The sequence below is a fragment of the Coregonus lavaretus genome, assembly GCF_964263955.1.
Source record: "Coregonus lavaretus genome assembly, chromosome: 3".
Classification (NCBI taxonomy): domain Eukaryota; kingdom Metazoa; phylum Chordata; class Actinopteri; order Salmoniformes; family Salmonidae; genus Coregonus; species Coregonus lavaretus.
Window position 1 is genome coordinate 22,300,131 of NC_139990.1, and position 16,310 is coordinate 22,316,440.

The following is a 16,310-nucleotide window of genomic DNA, read 5'->3' on the forward strand; positions in this document are numbered from 1 at the left end:
TTTGTAAACATTTCTAAAAACATAATTACCCTTTGACAATATTGGCTATTGTGTGCAGGCCAGTGACACAAAATCTCAATTTAATCAATTTTAAATTCAGGCTGTTAAACAACAAAATGTGGAAAAAGTCAAGGGGTGTGAATACTTTCTGAAGGCACTTCATATCAACATAGTTCACAGCAGTTGTCATACTGTTGAAAGTTCAATGGGGAATGTGAATGTGTCCAATCTACTGGACATCCAGAGTGTACTAGGTGGGGGCATCAGTTACAAAGCAGCATTCAGTGAGCAGTTCCATGTCTCTCTTACCAATCCCCTCTGTGTCTGTCTGGAGGTTTTTGTACAGCCAGTCAATCAGACTTTATCACTGTGGTGGACTTTTGGTGGAGGGACCAAACTGTTGGCAGTAAGTATTCAATTCTAGAGCTTGACATCTGATATCAAAATCCCAATTCATTTTCTTAACAGTAGTACAACTCCCTTAAATAGAAAGTATGTTTATTTTTGTAGAATTTGTGCTGCATTTATTTGTCTTAGAAGTAACTTGAGTTAAATTAAAATGCTGATTCAACTTATAATATATCAAACAAGGTGCTTATACAGCGTGTATTCATTTGGAACAGGGTTATTGTTGAAATCAGAGTGATTTAGCTAAATATAGCTTTATAAAGAGCGAAAGCAGTGTCTCTATAGTGTCAGAGGTTTTTCTATGGCCGCTGAATGAGATTGTATCACTGTGGTACACTTTTGGTGGAGGCACTAGACTGGATGTTGGAAGTACGTTTACCTACCTCTAATGACTCATTAAAGAAAATGTTCTGACCTTGCATGTAGATGCATTAATGATCTTGTGAGAGAAGAAACTACAATTAAAATGAAATAAATACTATGCATGATTATGTTTTTGGTAAAATTGTTATTCTCTTAATAAGAGTCAACATTTTCTGAAAAGCTGAATATACCTTTTGGTTAGACCTCAAATGTTAAGCTATTATTTTTGGTTAAGAGACCCTGTCTCATAAATCATATCTCTATTCATTTTATTTTCATGTGTCTTATAGATATAGATATACTCATTGTAAGAAAATTATATTCACAAAGCTTAAACTTACTCCTTCAGCATTCAGCTGCAAAGTATTGCTTAGTTTTGCTATCTACTTGCTATTTATTTTTTGCTATCTTATTTGATCTCATTTGCTATTTTATTTGCTATTTGATATCTATTGAAAAGTGTTGTTATCGTGCGAAGTCCTGCTGTCCTGCTGTTCATATGAATGTACATTTGGTTTCAATTTGATAGAATGTCTCGTAAATTACAGTATAGTTGTATTCATTTTCTTTCAACAAATTAAAACTTTTGTTTTAGTGTATGTTATTTGTAGATGGTTACAGTCAACTCGAATTTACTTCCTAAGCATAGGCTTATTTTCAACAGATTTGAAATGAATTCATAATTTAAGAATAGGTTGTACATTCTGTGGAATGTTCTTTAAAATAATAATGAAATGCAGTTTGATTTCTAAGAGTTTATTCCATTACAATGAGGGAGAAGTATGCTGAAATATTTACAATTTTAAATAGTTAAATTTTGAAGATAGTTTAATGTATTTTCAGTAATCTCATGTAGTTATAATATGCTTCAGTAGCTACTCAAAGGGAAGTGAAAGAGTGACAGAAAGAATGATAAACTAACTGTCTGTTTGAGGAATAGAAACTTACTGATGGAAAAAACCTTCATTTACAGCTAAAATGTTAAACTGCTCCATCATTATTGTCGTATCAGTCTGGTGATCGATTGATAGCTCCCCGCTCCCTAACATCCCACCTGTCTTCTAGGTGACGTTCGTCCCACCCTGACAGTCCTTCTTCCCTCCAGTGTGACGCTGCAGCAGACGAAGGCCACTCTCATGTGCCTGGCCAACAAGGGCTTCCCCTCAGACTGGAAGCTGATCTGGAAGGTGGACGGTAGCAGCAGCAACACCTGGGAGGTGACTGGGAGCCCCGGGGTCCTGGAAAAGGAAGGCCACTACAGCTGGAGCAGCACCCTGACCCTTCCTGTCGACCAGTGGAGGAAGGTGGGCTCTGTGAACTGTGAGGCCACCCAGGGCTCCCAGTCTCCACTCTCTGAGACACTGAGGAGAGACCAGTGTTCTGATTAATGACCTCCGCCCTCTGACTCCGCTGTTTTTACTCTGCACCTCTCCTTCTTACTGTTCCAGCAATACTAGCACTCTTGTGCAGGGCTGGACCCTGTGTGGGAATCTTTCCTCCAGCTGGAGCTTTTAGCATAGTGGAACAAACAACAGAATATGTGTCTGATTCTGATGTCAAATAGATCTGCTTGGCTTTCATATCACGTGTTCTGTTCCTTATTGCTGTAATGCTGTTGGTTCTGACATGTTGAGATAATAAAGACGGTCAATCTTTTCAATTGTTTGCCTGGATATCATTATTTAATGAGTTTTACAATTTGACATTGAGATCTTTATGATTTGTTTAGTCTTCATAGGGAATGGAGAGCTCTCTGCCATGGAAAAAACAATGTGGTCCTCTGTAGCTCAGCTGGTAGAGCACGGCGCTTGTAACGCCAAGGTAGTGGGTTCGATCCCCGGGACCACCCCTACACAAAAATGTATGCACGCATGACTGTAAGTCGCTTTGGATAAAAGCATCTGCTAAATGGCATATTAAATTACTGATACATTTCAGTCAATGAACCTCTCTCAATTAATGTTTGGCTTATTAAGCCAAATTGAGTACCAGTCAAAAGATACCTACAGTGATACTAATACTGAAGCCATGTGTTCTAAACTCTCTGGGGACAGGTGAACATCTGGCCACAGTGCTGCTCTATTCTGGGAGTGTGGCGGTCCCCCTGCCCATCCAAATATTAGTTTCCACCATACCACAACTCACAATCTCCCAGCCTCAAACCCTCTGGGACTGGGGCAGCTGTGTGTGGCTGACTAGGCCTGCCAGGGCAGGGGAACAAGACTTCACGCTAGACTTTGCTTTATGTTCAAATTGGGGACTTCACACTTAGGTCTTTATATGGCTATGTAAACTACATTTATTTGTGACGGATATATTGTATCATAATGATATCAAAGTAGTACTTCTTGAATGGACTGTATTCACTCTCAGAGTTGGAGGGTTATAGAAGTTGAGTAGGGCATGAATAGTTGGGAAGTTGGGTTTGGACAGGGTCAACATTCATGCTATTGTGTAATGAAATACGTGCTTCTTACAATATGAGAATAAATCCAAGCGTTAAAAAAAATCTACAACTATTCTGACTTTTGTTCAAAATTCAAAAGCATTTTCTACAGCTCTGTATCCTTAGTGGTCCCAGTGTGTTTACAAAGATTTCCATTTTTGCTGAATATATTGAGATATGTACAGTATAATAGTCTATAGATAAGTCTAACCAATTACATTATCGCATTGTAGTGTCATATTTAGAAGAATTGGTGTTTAGAATACTTTAGAATAGGAGAGACTCTGTAGCTCTGCAGCTGTTGAGTCAGAGCAGTTCCTCTTTAGCTGAGGGAGGTTTTTGTACGGCGCTCTAACACTGTGTGAACGGATAGCTGGCACTCTGCTGACAGTAGTAATCTCCTGCATCTTCAGCCTGGACTCCACTGATGGTCAGAGTGTAATGAGTATAAGAACGACCAGATCCACTCCCAGTAAAACGACCTGGAATCCCAGACTGACGGGTTGTAGCAGCATAAACCAGGAGTTTAGGAGCTTCTCCAGTTTTCTGCAGGTACCAGTGGAGATTATTACCAGTACTTGAACTGGCTGTACAGCTGATAGAGACAGTCTCTCCTGGGTGAACAGACTGAGATTTAGGAGACTGAGTCAGAATTATATCTCCTGATGATTCTGAAAAATTTAACAAAAGTGAAGAAAGGCTGATTAATAAGGTTATCACAACAAATAGACATTGCTAATCTTCCAAATCCTATCATGAAACATATCAGGCAACACCAGATGATTTGTTTTTATATATTCACAAATTCAGTTTAAATCTGAAGCCAAACACATCTAAAATAAAAGTTGGTCAAAGTGTCTCTCACCCTGAACAAGGAGCCCCAGTGTCCCCAGCATTATAATCAGTGAAGTCATCCTTGTGCTGTGTGTCTGTGCCTCTGAAACGAGTGAACAGTCACTGATCAACACTGGGGTTTTAAAAGTATGTGGAGCAATGAGGCAGGATAGCTATGCAAAGCTTAAATATTTTATGCAAATACACCAACATGCTCCTGCACACACAGATAAATGAAGTCAACAGTTTCCAAATGTAGGCCTACTGTATATCATTTTTGAGAATATTAAAATCATAAACCACACAATGTAACAACTATATCTTAAATAAGGCCTACTTTGACCCGCTTACAAAGAGGTTTATGTCCCCCATCAGTGGATGTCAGTCCCAGGAGAAGGTAAATGAAGCTTAACAGTAGAATTGCTGCCTCTATATCCTTGAAACCTTCTCAAGGTGGACAGTAGTGGTGCTCTGTCTCCGTCCTCTGACCACAGTGTGTAATGGCAGTTTGTGTGATGTGTAGAGTGGGTGTTTTACTTTAAGTTCAAGGTCCCCCAGAACCATGTAAAAAGAAAGTATATATACCCATTCAATTGTTCGGAGCATATGCAGTGTGCAACTTTCTTTCTTTCTTTTTTTTAAACACAGACTACTTTCCATTAGTCAGCACCTATTCAATCATTTTTGGGGTGTGCCTCCGCTCATGCAGGTAGAAAGAAAAAGGGTAGATGTAACTCCCCCACTTATACCCCCCTTTATTCCCCCCCCCCCTTATTCCACCCTATTCCCCTCCCGACTGCTCGAATGTTCGGGGCATCACACACAATGTTGATAATTTATTGTTCAGAATATATCTAATTCTTTCTAAGTGTACAGTGTTTGCCAATTCGCTGAGCCATAATTTGGTAGAGGGCGCTTCCCTCCTTTTCCAAAACAACAAGATTAATTTTTTGGCCGAAATGAGACTGTAAGAGATGAGTTGTTTTTGGGAGTTGGTTAATCCGTTTAGGGAATCGGACACTCCCAGGATTATCAGAAGCGGGTCTGGGTCTATTGAAGTCTCCAGAACTTCAGAGAGGACCCCAAAAATTCCACACCAATAACCATACAGACTAGAGCATAGGGCAAAGCAGTGGAGTAGTGTACCCTGCTCAGCCTGACATTTATCACACATAGGGGATGTATCAGGAAATATCCTATGCAGTTTAGTTTTGGGATAGTGTAATCTGTGTAATACCTTATATTGTATGAGACGATGTCTGGAGTTAATGGAGCATGTGTGGATATACTCCAAGCTATCCTCCCAGTCTGCCACTGAAATATCAGTCCCTAGTTCTTCCTCCCATTTTGCCTTAATGGCATCAGTAGAGGGTGCGCTTACAGATTGAAAAGCGTCATATAGACGAGATATCAGTTTGTCTGAGGTGGGGCATATTTTTATGCATCCGTCAAACATGGAAGGTTTAGCATTCCCAAATGTTGGGAGGTGTTTTCTAACATAGTCTCTAATTTGTAGGTATCTGAAAAAGTTACTTCTGGGAAGGTTATACGTTTCCCTCAGCGATTCAAAGGAAGCAAAGGTCCCTCCTATATATAAATCCCCTATGGTACTTATCCCCAACTCTCCCCATCGCTCAAAGGTGTTATCAAGGTTAGAGGGGGCAAAGGAGGGATTCCTGGCAACAGGGAGCATGAATGATATTGGTCTAAGCTCAAAGTGGACTTTAATTTGCTTCCAGATTCGGACTGTGCTATGTATAATAGGATTGTTACAGTAAAGTGACATCTCCAGATTGACAGGTGACAAATTCACAGCACCAATAGAGAAGGGGTGACACTCCTCCCGCTCCATGCTAAGCCAGCTGGATGGCGGAGGTGCGTCATCCAGCAAAAACGTAACAGCGCGGAGGTTAGCGGCCCAATGGTAAAATATAAAATTTGGGGGAGACAATCCTCCTTCCATCTTGGATTTACATAGGTTTTTTTTACCTATCCTGTGTATTTTATAATCCCAGATGAAAGGATTGATAATAGAGTCCAGTTGTTTATGAAAGGATTTAGGTATGAATACTGGGATGTTCTGGTATAGGTAGAGCAGTTGTGGGAGGAAGACCATTTTAATGGCATTAATTCTTCCGAGCAGAGAAATTGCGAGAGTTCTCCAAAATTGTATGTTTGCCTTGAGATTTTGCATCAGAGAAGGGAAATTCTCTTTAAATAGTAAGGAGTATTGTTTGGTAACTACAATTCCAAGGTAGATACATTTTTCTGAAGATGACTTAACTGGAAGATGTTCTAGCCAGCAGGTGTTTTGCAACCGTATGGGCATTAATTCACTCTTGTTCCAATTTATTCTGTATCCCGAGAAGGTACCAAACAAATTAATCACCTCAAGAATAGCTGGAATACTAGCTTGGGTTTCTGTTACATAGAGGAGAATATCATCTGCGTGTAGGGAAATCTTATTTAGAGTATCTTTAGTATTATAGCCGTGTATTGCTGAATGAGATCTGATCGCTTGGGCGAGAGGTTCAATAATTAGGGCGAAGAGCATAGGCGACAGCGCACAACCCTGCCTTGTCCCTCTGTGAAGGTTAAATCGGGGCGACAGTGATTGGTTAGTGAGTATTCTTGCACAGGGGTTCCTATATAAAAGCTGGATCCAATTTATGAACCCATCTCCAATATACAATTTCTGTAGGACCTTGAATAGATAGGGCCACTCAACTTGGTCAAAGGCCTTTTCGGCGTCAAGAGATATAACGGCAAGGTCCACGTTAGGTAACCTCTGAGAATACATAATGTTGAAGAGGCACCTGAGATTGAAGAATGAGTTTCTGTTAGGGATAAAGCCGGTCTGGTCCGAATGGACCAATTTGCCAATTAAAGTGATAAGCCTGTTAGCCAGAGATTTTGCTAAAATCTTTTGGTCTGTATTAAGGAGGGATATTGGTCTGTATGACCCTACCTCTTCCGGATCTTTACCCTTCTTATGTATAACTGTAATAAACGCCTCATCCAAAGTAGATGGGAGAGCTCCATCCTCATTGGCCCGAACCAACATTTTGTGCAGGCAGGGAGAGAGCATGTTGCTGAATGTTTTATAGAATTCACCAGGGTATCCATCTGGGCCCGGGGTCTTGCCACTCTTTAGAGATTTAATTGTTTCTCTAATTTCTTCAAGAGATATTTCCTTATTCAGGAATTTAGAGTCTTCCTGGTTCAGGGCAGGAATATTACAGTCCTCCAAAAAGTTTTGCATAATTAAGGGGTTAGGATCCGCTTTAGATGTATATAGAGTCTCATAAAACTGACGGAATCTGTCATTGATGTCTTTGGGGGAGGAGAGTAATTCCCCAGATGCAGATTTAACTTTGTGAATCATTCTGTCACTCACATTTTTTCGAAGTTGTCTGGCGAGTAATTTGTGTGGTTTGTTACCAAACTCAAAGTATTTTTGCTTGGCATAGAGAAAAGATTTAGCAATTTTAGCCGAGAGGATCTGATTGTATTTCAATTTTAAAGACATAATTTTTTAATGTTTCTCCATAGATGGATGTCTAGCATTCTCCCTATCCAGTAAGTGAATTTGTCCCTCCAGTTCTACCAATTTTTTTCTGTTTTGCCTACTCCTGGCAGTCTGAAAGGAGATGATACAGCCTCTCAAATAAGCCTTCAGCATTTCCCACAATAATGCTGGGGAAGTCTCTGTGTTGTCGTTGGTATCAAAGAAAAATGTAATTTGGTCTTTAAGATGTTCACAGAATGTTGGTTCTGTGAAGAGCTGAGGATTCAACCTCCAGACTCTCTTGTTTGGTACGATGTCACCCAATCTCAGGGAGAAGGTGAGTGGACTGTGGTCAGAGATTATAATATCATGATATCTCACATTACAGGTATAGGGGAGTAGTTTAGCATCAACCAAAAAGTAGTCAATTCGAGTATATACATTGTGAACATGAGAGTAAAAGGAGTATTCCCTACCCGTAGGATTAGAGATCCTTTTATGTAGGTATTCAAGAATTCTCTTGAATAGGAGGTAGGGGTTCGCCGGGTAGAGGATCTATCCAAATATTGGTCTAGTACACAGTTAAGGTCCCCTCCAATGACCAGATTAGTATGGGAGATATCTGGAATCAGGGCAAGGACTCTTTTGAAAAAAGAGGGGTTATCAATGTTTGGCCCATAGATATTTAGTAGAGTTACAGAAGTAGAATGGATCTCTCCTATTACGATCACATAACGACCCTCTTTATCCACAATAGTGGTTTTATGTAGAAAGGGAATTCCTTTCCGTACCAGAATCGCTGTGCCTCTCGTTTTGGCAGAGAAGTTAGAGTGATACACTTGCCCCACCCACTTACATTTAAGTCTGTTATGAGATTTGTTTTTCAGATGGGTTTCTTGCAAAAATATAATATCAGACGAAAGTGCTTTCAAGTGGGCTAGGACCCTGCCTCTCTTAATTGACATTCCAGGAAGTGAATGTAAGTCCCGCCCTCCTCTCATTTGTAGTTCCTATGGTGGCCTGCATAACATGTAACTCACTAAAAAGGTAAGAAAGCGCACCAAACCATCACGATCAGCATATGTAGCACCTACACCCGAGCAGTATCCAACCCCCCAATATTATATTGAACGTACCCCCCAATCAAAAAAATTAAAAAAATTATAATAAATTATTTTAAAATAATTTTTTTAAATAGTGATTTATATATACATCCAGTGGGGAAAAAAAGTATTTAGTCAGCCACCAATTGTGCAAGTTCTCCCACTTAAAAAGATGAGAGAGGCCTGTAATTTTCATCATAGGTACACGTCAACTATGACAGACAAAATGAGAAAAAAAAATCCAGAAAATCACATTGTAGGATTTTTTATGAATTTATTTGCAAATTATGGTGGAAAATAAGTATTTGGTCACCTACAAACGAGCAAGATTTCTGGCTCTCACAGACCTGTAACTTCTTCTTTAAGAGGCTCCTCTGTCCTCCACTCGTTACCTGTATTAATGGCACCTGTTTGAACTTGTTATCAGTATAAAAGACACCTGTCCACAACCTCAAACAGTCACACTCCAAACTCCACTATGGCCAAGACCAAAGAGCTGTCAAAGGACACCAGAAACAGAATTGTAGACCTGCACCAGGCTGGGAAGACTGAATCTGCAATAGGTAAGCAGCTTGGTTTGAAGAAATCAACTGTGGGAGCAATTATTAGGAAATGGAAGACATACAAGACCACTGATAATCTCCCTTGATCTGGGGCTCCACGCAAGATCTCACCCCGTGGGGTCAAAATGATCACAAGAACGGTGAGCAAAAATCCCAGAACCACACGGGGGGACCTAGTGAATGACCGGCAGAGAGCTGGGACCAAAGTAACAAAGCCTACCATCAGTAACACACTACGCCGCCAGGGACTCAAATCCTGCAGTGGCAGACGTGTCCCCCTGCTTAAGCCAGTACATGTCCAGGCCCGTCTGAAGTTTGCTAGAGTGCATTTGGATGATCCAGAAGAGGATTGGGAGAATGTCATATGGTCAGATGAAACCAAAATAGAACTTTTTGGTTTAAAAAACTCAACTCGTCGTGTTTGGAGGACAAAGAATGCTGAGTTCTATCCAAAGAACACCATACCTACTGTGAAGCATGGGGGTGGAAACATCATGCTTTGGGGCTGTTTTTCTGCAAAGGGACCAGGACGACTGATCCGTGTAAAGGAAAGAATGAATGGGGCCATGTCTTGTGAGATTTTGAGTGAAAACCTCCTTCCATCAGCAAGGGCATTGAAGATGAAACGTGGCAGGGTCTTTCAGCATGACAATGATCCCAAATACACCGCCTGGGCAACGAAGGAGTGGCTTCGTAAGAAGCATTTCAAGGTCCTGGAGTGGCCTAGCCAGTCTCCAGATCTCAACCCCATAGAAAATCTTTGGAGGGAGTTGAAAGTCCGTGTTGCCCAGCGACAGCCCCAAAACATCACTGCTCTAGAGGAGATCTGCATGAAAGAATGGGCCAAAATACCAGCAACAGTGTGTGAAAACCTTGTGAAGAGTTACAGAAAACGTTTGACCTGTGTCATTGCCAACAAAGGGTATATAACAAAGTATTGAGAAACTTTTGTTATTGACCAAATACTTATTTTCCACCATAATTTGCAAATAAATTCATTAAAAATCCTACAATGTGATTTTCTGGAAAAAAATGTCTCATTTTGTCTGTCATAGTTGACGTGTACCTATGATGAAAATTACAGGCCTCTCTCATCTTTTTAAGTGGGAGAACTTGCACAATTGGTGGCTGACTAAATACTTTTTTCCCCCACTGTATGTGCACACATACACATATACACATCCACACACACACATACATACATGTGCATACCTACATACATACACACACACACACACATACACGTGCGTATATATATACGCACACACACACATATACACACGTATACACACACATACATACACACACACACAAACCCCCCCCAAAAAATACATATAAAATAAATATTCTTAGATATATACAGATACATACACACGCATACACACATACATCCATACACACACATCTACATACACAAACATTCATACCCCAGAATAATAATCTATACTAATTTAGAATATACACATACATAATACTAAAATGCTAAGAGAAAATAATAATAAAGTACAAATAATTATTATTATATGTACGCACACCTACACAGACACAAGCACCACGGAGGGCTGGTTGGAATCAAATCGTGAGAGCGGGCCAGGCTATGACAAAGGCAGAACAGCACAAAGCATCAACTTGCTATCCAGGTGTCTGTGTCTGCCCTTTCCCAACCATCACCCCCAGACCCCTGCAAGCAATAAATACATGGTATGGTAATAGGAATAATGTAAGAATTGAAAAATAAATAACGAAACAAAACAAAAATGGGGGAATATAAGTATATCCATCCAAAAGTGTCAATGATCCGACCTGGAAGGCCTCCCAAACAGGCATCGCTCTAAACCCAGTCGGAATGAAAGTGAAATTAACGTTAAGTGAGAGCTCTGACCGCCCTCCATTGGTCAGCTCATCATATTACATGTTCGGTAGCCCTTGCTGAGACCGTTTAATACGGTTTCACCCGTTATGGTATGGTATGGATTCGAGTCCATGAGCAGACCCTAACACACAATGACAAGGCACTCTAACCTGTACGGGGGATTGGCGTATATTCCCGGATAAACTTCTCTGCGTCCAAAACCGAGGAGAGCCAAATCTTCTCCCCGGAAGGCGGGGTAATTCTTAGTCTTGCAGGGAAGAGCAGGGCGAAGATGGAGTTTGTAGAGTTTGGTCATGACATCTCTGTAGCCAGCGCGGTGCTTTGCCACATCGGGCGCATAGTCCTCATAGACACGAAAGGGGTGCCCTTTATGTAACAGGTTGCCCCTCATTCGAGCCTCGCGCAGGATAAGATCCTTGGTCTTGAAACTGTGACAACAGATGATTACTGGGCGAGGACACTGGCCCGGTCCAGACACTGGGACAAGGGCGCGATGTGCACGGTCCAGTAGGGGATCCGAAGCCAAAACATCCGGTCCCATTGCATCCTTCAGTAGCTTGGCGAAGAAGTCGGTGGGGCGAGAGCCCACCTCCACCCCTTCTGCCAGACCCACAACGCGAAGGTTATGACGCCTGGATCTGCCCTCCAGGTCGACCACTTTCACAGAAAGCCTCTGCACATTATCCTGCAATGACGTGCATAGCTTCTCTAACTCGTCGATCCTACCAGCGTTGAATTCAGAAGCTTTCTCAAGGTCCACAATACTCTGGCCCTGCGAAGCGACCGTTCGAATGGTGCTCTCGATTTTAGTGTCCAGTTCAGCAATAGTAGCCTTAAGATCCTCCGCTATAGCAACACGTAGTTCTCCCAAAGCCCGGGTAAGTTCTGTAAGTGTCACGTTGTTACCTGTGCCTTCCGCCATGTCTGTCTCGTTGTTTGGTGGGGAGTAGGCCTCTGATGTGGATTTATTGTCCTTTGGTCGCTTATTACTAGGCATTTTCACATAGAAAGTTACAATATTGTATTAGAAAGAAAAGTTTGTTGTAACAAGTGCAATAAAGTAAGTTAGGTTAGATTATTTCGCAAAAAAGTTGCGGGAGCCTCTCACACAGAGCCGTTCACTCCAACATGCTAGCTCCGCCCCCAGCAGTGTAGATCTAAGAGCTATCTTGAAGACAGTATAATTTAGACATCTAATTCTTTGTTTTTCGAAGGAAAAAAATTGACACTGTTAAAGCAGTCCGTACACTAGAAAACAGAGTCTGCTTGAAATCCTCGCAAGTGTTTCTCTTCTCTTGATCTCATGTCATAAAGTGATAATAAGTGAACTGTGTGGGTTAACTACATCTGGTTACCTTCCTCCTGTTGAGCTGTGTGTGTGTGTGTGTGTGTGTGTGTGTGTGTGTGTGTGTGTGTGTGTGTGTGTGTGTGTGTGTGCGCACGAGCGAGTGAGTGAGTGACAGAGAGAGGGAGAGAGAGAGAGAGAGAGAGAGAGAGAGAGAGAGAGCGAGAGAGAGTACATTGAGTACATAGAGTATACACTGAGTATACAGTATATATAGGCAAGACTTATACTGCGGATTGTAGATGTGTCTAGGGGCCAGCCTCTCAGTTGGTGTATATTTAACTCCCATAAAAAATTATTCATTATGATTTTAACAGTGTGTAAAAAGTTAATTTGAACGTTTGATGGATAAATAATGAGTTCTTCATGCATTTAATCTCAAACCTCACACTTGGGACACACTGGTTTAATTAACATTGTTTCCACGCCATTTGTTGTTGTACTTTTATCCCTTTTTCTCCCCAATTGGTAGTTACAGTCATGTCCCATCGCTACAACTCCCGTACAGACTCGGGAGAGGAGAAGGTCGAGAGCCATGCATCCTCTGAAACACAACCCTGCCAAGCCACACTGCTCGCTTAACCCGGAAGCCAGCCGCACCAATGTGTCGGAGGAAACACCGTCCAGCTTGCAGGCGCCCAGCCCAACACAAGGAGTCACTAGAGCATGATGGGACAAGGAAAGCCCGGCCGGCCAAACCCTCCCCTAATCCGGACGACGCTGGGCCAATTGTGCGCCGCCGCATGGGTCTCCCGGTCACCGCCAGCTGTGACACAGCCTGGGATCGAACCCGGGTCTGTAGTGACGCCTCAAGCACTGCAATGCAGTGCCTTAGACCGCTGTGCCACATTTCCAAGTCATTTCAATTAAATTATATTGAACCAACGTGGAACAGACATTAAATTGACATCTGTGCCCAGTGGGATTGTTTCCACTTTTAATTTCCTCCCTGCCACAGATTCTAGCATAAATCTACAATGACTGCTATCTTATGTTCTCTTAATATGGGAAGCTATTGACAATAACTGGACATTTATATGAAGCACATTTATTTGCAGATACACATAGAGGGGGAAGCGACTATCAGTTCTCATATATAGCCTACCGGCATTCTCCCTTCATCTCTTCATTGACCTTTCCTACTTCTATCCCTCTATTTTTCTCTCCTTTATTTCATGATTGAGTTAGTTTCACTGTCCAAATACTATCTTTGTCAGTTGAAACCTCAACCTTTTACTGTAACTGTCAACATCTCAAACAGCCAGTCCATTATTTCCAACCAGAATTCACAATCCTTATCAAGTCTCACAGAGTCTTTATGAATGTGATCAGATCCTCAGATGACTATACAATGGGTCTGTCAATATAGTTGCAGTCAATCAAGACCCATCTATTTATTCTAAGCTAACAATACAGAAGACAGAAAAGAGAAAATGGGCACATTCGAGCGGATCGCTTTTGTCATGTCCGTGACCATCATTGGTCACGCCTTCCAAAGTGTGTTGCGTTATGGGGATAAAAATTGCCAGACTTGCGCCTACATGACGACTGCATGACCTTTACAAAAACCATTTGATCAAAGGTCATGAAGTTTTGACTGTAGACCACTGCAAGTTTCTGCAGTTGCTCCTCACCAGCTGCAACTTGCAGCCATTGCCTGCATTATGGGAGGCTCTATTGTCAACCAATCATTAGGGTGTTTTTGTTTGACCCACGTGAATGTGACCAAAGACATGACTGAAACAGCTTTCCCACAATTCATGTGTACAGTCGATATGTACAAATGAATGCGATATTTGAGTCTCTCTCTCACCAATTGATTGTACAATGTACACACATATGTTCAGTTTGTGAGTGTGTGATATGGGGGTTGGAGACATGTTTATTTCGAATTTTTTTGTATAAACATTGGCAACACTGCCATGTTGCACTGAGGTGCATCTGTCGCAGCGGCTGCCGACTGACTGATCTACAAATCACCTTCCACTGAGTGTACAAAACATTAAGGACACCTGCTCTTTCCATGACATACTGACCAGGTGAATCCAGGTGAAAGCTATGATCCCTTATTGATGTCACTTGTTAAATCCACTTTAATCAGTGTAGATGAAGAGGAGGATTTTTAAGCCTTGAGACAATTGAGACATGGATTGTGTATATGTGCCATTCAGAGGGTGAATGGGCAAGACAAAATATTGAAGTGCCTTTGAATGGGGTATGGTAGTAGGTGCCAGGCACACCGGTTTGTGTTAAGAACTGCAACGTTGCTGGGTTATTCACACTCAACAGTTTCCCTTGTGTATCAAGAATGGTCCACCACTCAAAGGACATCCAGCCAACTTGACACAACTGTGGCAAGCATTGGAGCCAACATGGGCCAGCATCCCTGTGGAACACTTTTGACACCTTGTAGAGTCCACGCCTAAACAAATTGAGGCGGGGGGGGGGGGGGGGTTGGTAGCTAATTATGAGGTTGGGAGATTGGAGACATGATAAAAAAGCAAACTTGATAAAATTGCTAGCTGGCTAGTATTACAAAGAAACAACAAAACATTTTTGTTGTATTTATTCACCAAAAATGAATCAAAAGGCTTGATCAAATTCATTTCCAAACATACCTCCTGCGAGTCTTGCCCATAACCGGCAGCTAAAACCAAATCAAACGCTGACGATACTGTTTGAACGCACTAGAGTATCTAGCGTCCTGCCTAGCATATGTTTGCTCCGTTGAGCAGGAACCACTTACTAGGAAGAATGTTCCAGACAGTGTGCCTCTTCCGCAAAATACCGATGACACATCTTTTTATAAATAATTATGTAAAAAATGTGGACTTGTGTGACTTTTTCCACATTTTGTTGTGTAACAAGATGGGATTCAAATGGATTTAATTGTCATTTCTTGTCAACGATCTAAGTCGAAACTGGATTTGTCATTTTTTGTCAATGATTTAAGTCAAAACTGTAACTACTTGTAGGCCACTCAGAGACATTGAATGTCATCTTGGTAAGGAACTCCAGTTTGTGTTTTAGGTTATTGTCCTGCTGAAAGGTGAATTTGTCTCCCAATGTCTGTTGGAAAGCAGTCTGAACCAGGTTTTCCTCTAGGATTTTGCCTGTGCTTAGCTCTATTTCATTTCATTTATACAAAAAAAGAATGGAACTCAGTGATGTTTTTTATTGGATTTGCCCTCAACATAACACTTTGTATTCAAAACATAAAGTTAATTTTTTTGCAGTTTTACTTTAGTGCAAACAGGATGCATGTTTTGGAATATTTGTATTCTGAACAGGCTTCCTTCTTTTCACTCTGTCATTTAGGTTAGTACTGTATTGTGGACTAACTATATCGTTGGTGATCCATCCTCAATTTTCTCCTATCACAGCCATCAAACTCTGTAACTATCTTAATGTCACCATTGGCCTCATGGTGAAATCCCTGAGCGGTTCCTCCGGCAACTGAGTTAGGAAGGACGCCTGTATCCTTGTAGTGACTGGGTGTATTGATATACAATCCAAAGTGGAATAAATAACTTCACCATGCTCAAAGTCCATTTTTTTATTATACCTATCTAACAATAGGTGCCCTTCTTTGCGAGGCATTGGAAAACCTCCCTGGTCTTCACATTTACATAATTTAGCAGACACTCTTATCCAGAGCAATTAGGGTTAAGTGCCTTGCTCAAAGGCAGATTTTTCACCTAGTCAGCTCGGGGATTAGAACCAGCGACCTTTCGGTTACTGGCACAACGCTCTTAACCACTAAGCTACCTGCCGCCCCTTTGTGGTAGAATCTGTGTTCAAAATGTACTGCTCGACTAAGGGACCTTACAGATAATTGTATGTGTGGGGTGCAGAGATGAGGTAGTC

At 41.5% G+C, this 16,310-nt stretch overlaps 1 gene segment (V, D, J or C); it reads left to right on the forward strand.

The window, feature by feature from the left end:
• Nucleotides 1-205: 205 nt before the first annotated feature.
• Nucleotides 206-2,159, forward strand: LOC311124768 (Ig kappa-b4 chain C region-like). The segment is given in 2 exons: nt 206-284; nt 1,837-2,159.
• The last annotated feature ends 14,151 nt before the right edge of the window (nt 2,160-16,310 follow it).